Raw genomic sequence first — 9,836 nt, forward strand, 5'->3', positions numbered from 1 at the left:
CAATTGACAATTGTTTTGATGCCTAAGGCCCAAGGACGTTCCTTGGCAATTTGTTAATTAGTAATTGATTAGAGGACGTTCCCTAATTGATTTAATCATGAGGAGAGACATGGTGGTGAGAAGCGTTTTCTACCCCCATAACTAATCTATTGAATCAATCAAGAAAACCTAAGTTTCAATGATCAACCCAAACAACCAAAGTGGATCCATATCTTCAACTAGACCTTTCTCATATTGATTCCCTCTTTTATTTTGACTACTTGCTGTTTTAATTGCTTTCAATAGTTGTTAGTCAAATCAATCTCAAAACCCCCATTTTTACTTTTATTGCACTTTACTTTCATTCAGCTTTCAATTACTTGCTTTCAATTGTGTTTTTAATTAGTTCTCTTGGTCTTGATTGAGAAAAATAAGTAGGTAATCAATTCTCTGTGGATTCGATCCTTCACCACTATCTGCAGTTACTAGAATCCAGCAAACCCTAACCTAGGGAGTGCTGCACCACCTCCTCCTCCCCCCGTGAAACCAGTAGTTTATGAAACTCAACCACCCAAACCTAACCCATCAGTAGGGAGCAAGGTAAAAATGACAGATTACTTGAAGTTGGATGCTCCTAAGTATAAAGAGGGTGATGACCCGTTTGAGTACATTAAAGCAGTGAAAATGATAGTTGATGAGTTAGGGCTAGTGATAGTAGAGCCATTCAGATGGCAGGATTCATTCTGAAGTACAAAAAGGCAAAAGAGTGGTTCAAGAATTATGTGGAACCGAAGTTGGATGGCTTATTCTGGGAACAGTTTGCAAATGAGTTTGTAGGGTGGGCTTTTCCAGACAATTCAAGGCAGTTGAAGATGACAGAGTTTGAACAGTTAAGGCAGACTGAAGAAATGAGTATAGATGAGTACATAGACAAGTTTCTAGAGTTGCTTCGATATGTGGGTCAGGCTTATGACACTAACCAGAATAAGGATAGCAGGTATACCATGAGACTCCACTCTAGGTATTCCTCCCTGATCTTAGCAGCATAGAGAGAGAGTTTCCACATGATAGTGGATGTAGCTAGAAAGATGGAGGCTAGTGCTATCATACAGGGAAAAGTGAAGCAACAAGCAGCACAGTCATCGAGTTCCAAAAACCTCGAGTACAAGAAGGTTTGATCTCTCTACTCTGAGTGCAGCTGCTATTAGAAGTAAAAAGTTTAGTAGATCCACTAAGAAGACTAAGAAGAAAAAGTTCTGGAACAGGTTGAAGTCTAGTCTGGGAATGGGTAGTGGTTCAACCTCTGTTTCGCATAGCTCTGGATATGTGAGGTGTGATAAGCCGCACAAAAGGCTTTGTCGGTTTGGGACTACAGCTTGTTACAAATGTGGACAAGAGGGACACATGGCATGTGAGTGTCCCAATGTAGCTAGGATGGCACAGTCCCAATAGACGGCTTTTGGCAACGTGGCTCAGCCAGCAGCTTTAGCCACATCACAGGATAGAGGGCGAAGTAGAGGGAGAGGGACAACCACTTCTTCAGCAGGTTCCCAAGGCGAAGGTCCTTCAGCTCCAGCACGGATCTTCACCATGACACAGCAGGAAGTTAACACATCAAATACAATGGTGTCAAGTAAACTCACTATTGGGTGTTCTGATGTGTATGCTCTTATGGACCCTAGTGCCTCTCATTCCTTTGTTTCTCCGAGAGCCATAGACAGTTTGGGTTTGATAGCTTCTAGGCTAGAGTGTCCTCTTTGGGTCAGTGGGCGCAAGTGTGATCCATCTATGGCAGAGTCAATCCGTCGATTCAGTCTAGTTATAGTTGAGGATAGGTGCCTTCCAGCTGATCTTGTGGTTCTAAATTTGACTGATTTTGATGTTATTCTAGGGATGGATTGGCTCTCTACTCATGGTGCTATCTTAAACTGCAGAGACAAGGTAGTTAGGTTCAGAGAACAAGATGGATCGGAGGTCGTCTTTTGAGGAGACAAGTCAGGTAAGTCTAGAGGTTTGATATCTGCCCTGCAGGCTCATAGGTTGCTTAAGAGGGGTTGTCAGGGATTTTTTGCTCATGTCAGAGAGTTTAGTGGTCAAGTTAGAGAACCAATTTCAGTGCCCGTGGTCAGAGAGTTTCTCGATGTTTTCCCAGACGAGCTACCAGGTTTACCACTTGCTAAGAAAATAGAGTTTGAAATTGAAGTGATGCCAGAAACCAGACCCATCTCTATTCCTTCCTACAGGATGGCACCTGCCGAGTTGAAAGAGCTAAAGGAACAGTTGTAAGAATTGGTAGATAAGGGTTTCATCCAACCTAGTACCTTACCTTGGAGTGCTCCAGAATTGTTTGTGAAAAAGAAGGATAGATCTCTAAGACTTTGTATTGACTACATGCAATTAAATAAAGTCACTACTAAGAATAAGTATCCATTACCTAGGATTGATGATCTGTTTGACCAGCTGACAAGAGTTGGTTGTTTCTCCAAAATAGATTTGAGATCCGGATACTATCAGTTGAGAATCAGAGAAGAAGATGTGCCTAAGATAGTTTTCAGGACTAGATATGGGCATTATGAGTTCCTAGTGATGCCGTTCGGACTGACCAATGCCTCTGCAGCATTTATGGATCTCATGAACTAGGTTTTCAGACAGTTTCTGTATCACTTTGTTATTGTTTTCATTGACTCTCCCCCATAAAGTATCGATTTGTGAGTTCACAGAGAAAATAAAATAAAAATGCAAAAAAAAAAACAACTCACCTGGTGAGGGGAGGGTTAACCCACAACCTAGGTAGAGAAGGATGCCCCCTCTATTGATCTAGATTGAAGTTAGATGAGAAATTATCCAAATGTTAGGATTCTTTAATTTAAATTCACGTATATTTTGGAGAGATCATTCTATTCTTCCCTAATAGTGAAACATATTTAGGCCATAGTTATTGTGAAACTATTCATACTATTATAAAAGAGTGTTGGCCTAATATAATTGATACACTAGAATTTATCACTCAAGAAAATGACATACTCAAACGGATTATTGTGATAAAGCATATTATTTTCCTTCTCTACTACTGTTAGAACTTAATAAATTTTATTTTCTTAAGAATTTAGTTACTTGAATGGAATTTGTTATTGGATGTTAATAATTTATGATAATAGGTACTAAAATCTTTAATTTTTTTTGGTACAATTGAGTTTGATGATATATGGTTTTATGCTTAATTAATATTTCAAGTTTTTAAATTTCTTACTCTAGAATTGAAAGTCATATATATTGGTTGGATATTAATTCTCTTCCATAGTTATTTTCTTTGTTTGAAGGCGATAAGTTGCATATTTAATCAATATATTAAACAAGGTAAAGTTGAACATTATATTTTATGAAAAATTATTTTTCCTTGTATTAGTTCGAACCCCAAGAAGTAAAATAAGATGTTATGATTTATTCTCTATTAATCAACTGCTTTGAGTTTGAGACCCGAAAATAAAGTACATTTAAATTTGAGAGGAAATATTTTCCTCCTCTAAGTAGGCGGAGTGAATCCACATTAATTAGTTGGAAGAGAGGATCTAAAAACTAGATAATTTATACAAAAATAAATATTATTTATAAAAGAGCTATTGATAAAAAATCATAACTTTGTATTTAATCACAATTATAATCAAAATTTTCAATTTTGAATGATAAAATTCCAACTTTTAAATTTGTTACAATTATAGTTAATCTTTAACATGTTTTGTCAAATTGAACAGAAAAATCTAAAACCTTATATTTAATAATTATAGTAAATTCTTAAAATAATTTTGATTAATTTTAAATTAGTATAAGTGTCGTATTATGTAGTATTTATTTAACTTTTTAAGTATTTAATTAAATTTATATAACCAATTTTAACCACATATTCTACAAGCATTTCACTTTTATTATTCTAATCTCTAATTTGAAATATAAAATCTCCATTTTAAATGAATCTCTAAATCTAACTACTTTTAAATTAAAGATTTTAAAATTTAAATTAAGATTAGGATAATAAAAAGTTTAAGTATTTTTTAAGGCATATGGTTAACGGGATGATAAGAGTTAAAGATTAAAATAATAAAACTTAAATGCTTTTAAATATGTGGTTAATTAGAGTTAAATAATTGGTTATATATATTTAACTAAATATTTAAAAAGGTAAAAAAATAATACATGGCATGACACTCATACTAATTTAAAATTGATTAAAATTATTTTAAGAGTCTATTATAATTACAAAATAAATTATAAAGTTGATATATAATCTTAAAAATTTTGGTTATAATCTTGATTAAACATAAAGTTTTACTTTTTTATTCAATTTAATAAATTATTTTAAAAATCGACTATAATTATAATAAATTTAAAATTTGAGATTTTATTATTTAAAATTAAAAGTTTAACTATAATCATAATTAATAGTTTTTCTTGCCACTACACCTTTTATAAATTAAATTTATATAATTAAATAACTTTATATTAATTTATATAATAATAATGTTAATAATTTTCGTATCCGCATACGAGCAAACGATTAATTTTATAAATAAAGATGAAAATAATTGAATAATTAGTAAAAAATTATTTTTTAATTAAAATAGTTATATTTTTAATTTATATGAAAAAGTGAAAGTGAATAAAAAATATGTGATGGAGAAAGTAGTAAGTAAACTAAAAATACACTATAATACATAATTATAGTTTAAAAAATTTAACGGGTGGAAAGTGATAAGTTTGCAGCAATTTCTACGAAGGTGAAAAAAGGGTCTAAGTCAATAAAGGAAATGAAGAAAATTGGCGCCGAGCTGGGCGACTTTCTTCCCTCTTGCCTTGCAAGTACGTAATCCAACTACCCAAGACACCAATATACGCATTTGAGCACTGAGCATGTAAATCAACATCTCCAAAGCTCTAAGTTAATTTACTTTAAATCAAACATGTCTAGTGTTTTTCTGATGTTGCTCCTTCTGGTGCTTGTTTTGATTATTCACAGTCATGGAGCTGATTCAAATGCTAGTTGTATCAAGAGTGAGAGAGATGCCCTTCTCAACTTCAAAAAATGCCTCACAGATCCTTCAAACAGATTGGGGTCTTGGGTTGAAGAAGACTGTTGCTTATGGGAGGGAATCAGCTGTAGCGAAAGAAATGGACATGTTACGAAGCTTGACCTTCGAAATCCTCAGGGAAGCATATTCTGGTTTAAATGGAAAAAATCTGCCATTGGAGGTGAGATCAGCCATTTTTTACTTAATCTCACACATCTTACTTATCTGGACCTCAGTGCCAACAATTTCTCAGATATTGGGATTCCATCATTTCTCGGTTCCTTCAAAATGTTAAAATATCTCAACCTTTCTGCAGCAAATTTCGTGGGAAAGCTTCCCCATTTTATTGGAAACCTTTCAAGCTTGCAGGTTCTTGATCTCAGCCACAATTTAGAATTGACGGTTGATAGCCTCTTCTTTGCTTCTACCCTTACTTCATTGAAATATCTAGACCTGAATTCTTTGGACCTTTCTAAGGTTGATGACTGGTTAAGCTCGATAAATATGCTTCCGTCTCTAATGGAGCTGCACTTGTCTTTATGTGCCCTTCACTCTTTTCCTAGCTTTCTACATGTTAATTTCACTTCTCTTGCCATTCTTGATCTCAGTTCAAATTACTTCAATTCCACGATCCCACACTGGTTTTCCAATATTAGCAACGTTCAAAATCTCGATCTAAGTGAGAGTGCACTGCGAGGCTCCCTGCCAAGCGAACTGAGTGATGCTAGTTTCCTTAAGTTGCTTCATTTTTGTAATTTGCTTGAGCTGGACTTGGGCGCCAACTCTTTCAGTGGCGAGATTGGTGAAGTTTTTGGCAACTCGTCTGGTTGCGTCCATAGTAGTTTGAGGAAACTGGATCTTTCTCGCAATAATTTCAGAGGTAGTCTTCCAGATAAACTAGAAAACTTTAAGCATCTAGAATATCTGGCTCTTTCTAACAACTACCTTTTGGGACCAATCCCAGAGTCAGTTGGAAGAATATCAAACTTGAAAGAATTATCTCTCAATTTCAATAGTTTGAATGGAAGTATACCTCCAAGTCTTGGACAACTTTCAAAGCTAGAAATTTTAGACATGAGCAACAATTTATTGAATGGCAGTATCCCACAAAGCCTTGGACAGCTTTCCAAGCTAGATGTTTTAGACATCCATAACAACTCACTGGATTGTATAGTTTCCGAGCTTCACTTCTCACAACTGAAGAGCTTGACTCGATTGGTTATGTATGGGAATTCAATAGTTTTTGATATTGAACCAACATGGGTAGCTCCTTTTCAGCTTCAATCTCTTTATTTGTCATCCTGCAAAGTGGGGCCAAAGTTTCCACAATGGCTTATTTCACAAACGAATAATTCGTTGGAATTTCTTGACCTTTATAATACAAGCATCTTTGATGCCATCCCGGATTGGTTTGAAAGCATTTCCTCCAATATCCAGTGGTTGGATCTGTCTCATAATCAAATTACAAAGCACTTGCCAAAGTTGACGAGAACATCTTTGGATGGTTCTACTAGGGTCATATACTTGAATTCCAACAAGTTTGAGGGTCCTCTGACTGCTTTTCCTCCAGATGTGGAAGTACTAGATATCTCCGACAACTTTCTGTGGGGCCAAATTCCACAAAAAATTGGCAAAATGATGCCAAATTTGCATTTTTTATCTCTCTCCAACAATCATTTGAATGGAAGCATTCCAAATTCTTTGTGCAAGATGACACATTTAAGTTATCTTGATCTTTCAAGGAATCAACTGTCAGGGGCTCTTCCTCAATGCTGGCAGCTGGGAATGCAGTTAGAAGTTTTTTGATGTGGGAAGTAACAACTTGAGTGGTCATATTCCAGTTTCTTTGGGTTCTTTAGCGAGCCTTGAGTCCTTGCACTTGGAGAACAACAATCTGAAGGGAGATATCCCCACATCTTTAAAGAATCTGGAACATCTGCTAACTCTTGATCTCAGTGAAAATGAATTTACAGGTGCAATTCCTCCTTGGATTGGGGAAAATATATCTTCACTTGCCATACTTAGTATCCATTCTAACATGTTTGAAGGGGAGATTCCTCCACAGCTTTGTCGCCTTGCTTCTCTTCGTGTACTGAACTTAGCAAAGAATAAGGTGACAGGAACTTTACCTCCTTGTTTTGGCAATTTCACTTCAATGATTGTTGATGATCCGGGTTTTGTTGATTATTGGTTATCATCTTTTTCTTTCCCTGTCCTTTTTCAAATGCCTGATCGCTGGACAGCATACAATGAACATGTTTTGGCCTACATGAAAGGAAGAGAGCTTTTATATAACAAAACACTTGTATTTCTCTTCTCCATTGACGTTTCAGACAATGATCTTTTTGGAGAGATACCAAAGGAGCTAGTGAATCTCTCACTGATACAAAACCTGAATCTGTCTGGAAACAATTTCAAGGGCCAAATTCCTCTACAGATTGGCAAGTTGAAGTCATTAGAATCGCTGGATTTGTCTAGAAATGAACTTTCAGGCTCGATTCCTCCAAGCATTTCTGCTTTGAACTTTTTAAGTTACTTAAACTTGTCATTCAATAATTTATCAGGCCCCATTCCTCATGGGAATCAACTCCAAACCCTGGATGACAAATCCATTTACATTGGCAACAGCAAATTATGTGGACCTCCTCTAGAAAGCTGCCAAGAGATGGAGCCACCTGGACATGGCAAGCCTGTCGAGGGAAGTAACAAAGATGATGAGTTTGACATGCTGTGGTTTTATTGTGGCTTGGGAGTGGGGTTCATGGCTGGATTTGTGGGAGTCTGTAGCACTCTCTACTTCAAAACTCCTTGGAGACGTACAAGCTTTCAATTGGTCGACAAAGTATTCAACTACCTTTGGGTGATAGTTGCAATAAAGATAAACCAGCTCCGGAGAAAGTTCAGTAGAGGTGAATCTAGAGATCAACAACCATGATAATTAAAGATTATTTTTCTCTTACACAAGATCCAGAGTGAAGATTGAAATCATTCCTCTGCACTTTGGGATAGATTTGACTGCTGTGCTGCTTCTGGAGGTATTATTAATTAATATATGTTACTATTATGTGGCTTTTCTATGCCTTTGTTGAGGTAATATTCCGTTAATACAAGTGGAGTTTTAACCCATTATATCTTTAATTTGATTATCTTGGAGATTAATTAAGGCTTTCGTTTTAATCGAATGGCCAATTTCGTTTTAAGCCTTATCAATTTAGTGTTAATAATTTGCAAATCTATTAATTTTACTATGTTTTGGTTTATGATCAATAAATAAATCTTTTTGAGTTTATGAAATATATGAATTCTACATGATAAATTATGTGAATTTGAGATTATATTAAAACTTAGATAAAACAAATACAGCCGTGAACTATTTTAATAAAAAAAATTAAATAAATTCTAATTTTAAAATGTGATTAATTATGAAAAAGAAAGAGTAAAAGTCAATAATTTATTTTGAATTATAGAGTGAAATTGCTTGAAGATGGCTCTAATGTTCTTGATCCGCAGTTTTCACCTTGAGCATTGAAGTGAAGAAAATACTTCTAAACACATATTAGGATGACAAATGCTAGCAAGTGTCATCCTAGCAAAAATAATTGTCTAAGCGCTCTCTATTATGTTAAATAAAAAATATTTATTATATTAATTATTATTTTTTAAATTAATTATTATATTATTTAACTAACAATAGGGAGAGTGTTAGACGAATACTTAGAAAAAAAAATATTATTACTAAGATTCATAAAACTAGTGGAAGAAAGCTTGAGCTGTATATTAATAAATAAGAATTAAGATTGTGACTTTAATTTCCGTTCGATTCCACCAAGAACCAAAATTGGAATTGAAATTTTGGCTCAGTTTGGTCCACCTTAGTTTTTTTTTTTTATATAATTTGAAATCTTTCAGATTTATTCAAATGTATTTTATCATTGCACTGAATTTGTGAATCCAGTCCACTTTAATTTTAAATCGTTTTTTTTATGTATATATATATTTTTATATTTTTTTAAAAATAAGAATAATTCTAAATTTCTAATAATAAAAATAATAGTACTAACATCTAAATATTAATACTAATATTAAAAATACATTATTGATATAATTTTTAATAAAAGTTTCTTATTTAGACATCGTCTGTAAAAAAAATCTAAAATAAAATATATATATTGAAAATTCACCTATTACATAGACAAAATTTATACATTTGTATCTTGAGTCACTATAAAAATTAAGTTTTAACGATATTTTTTAATATCATACTGTACCTGATGTTAATATAAATAATATAAAAATAATATAGTTAAATAACAATATAGCATTTGATGCAATAAATAATAAAGAAATTTATAATTTAATTTTTAAATATTACTATTATTAACAAATGAATTTTTATACTTTTGAGAACTCATTAAAACATTTCTATACATTTAATTTCTTAAATAATCTCCTACTCTCGAACCATTAAAAATCCATTTTCTATCCGATTCTCAATTAAAAAAAAAAATTTAAAATTTTAATTTTATCCTGTCTTTAAAAGAGGTTGTAATTATTTAAATATAGATTTGTTTTGGCTTAATCTCTTAATTTTATTTTGTGTTAATGATTTTGATTCATTAAATTTTTAGTTTTGATGTTTTGTGTCCTACATATTAATTAAGGATGTACTTTTGGTTTTTTCTTTTAAAAAATTTGGGCAAATTTCAGATCTCTAATATTTTGGATTAGGGAGAGTGGAATTTGAAATAGAATTTAGGGTTCTTGTTATTGTTGAAAATGGTATCTCAGAAAGTT

General features: G+C 33.2%; 1 pseudogene; it reads left to right on the forward strand.

Annotated features, from left to right (window-relative positions):
• The first annotated feature begins 4,892 nt into the window (after positions 1-4,892).
• LOC110618537 lies at positions 4,893-8,219 on the forward strand (annotated as a pseudogene).
• The last annotated feature ends 1,617 nt before the right edge of the window (positions 8,220-9,836 follow it).

Source organism: Manihot esculenta, chromosome 7, assembly GCF_001659605.2.
Source record: "Manihot esculenta cultivar AM560-2 chromosome 7, M.esculenta_v8, whole genome shotgun sequence".
NCBI lineage: Eukaryota > Viridiplantae > Streptophyta > Magnoliopsida > Malpighiales > Euphorbiaceae > Manihot > Manihot esculenta.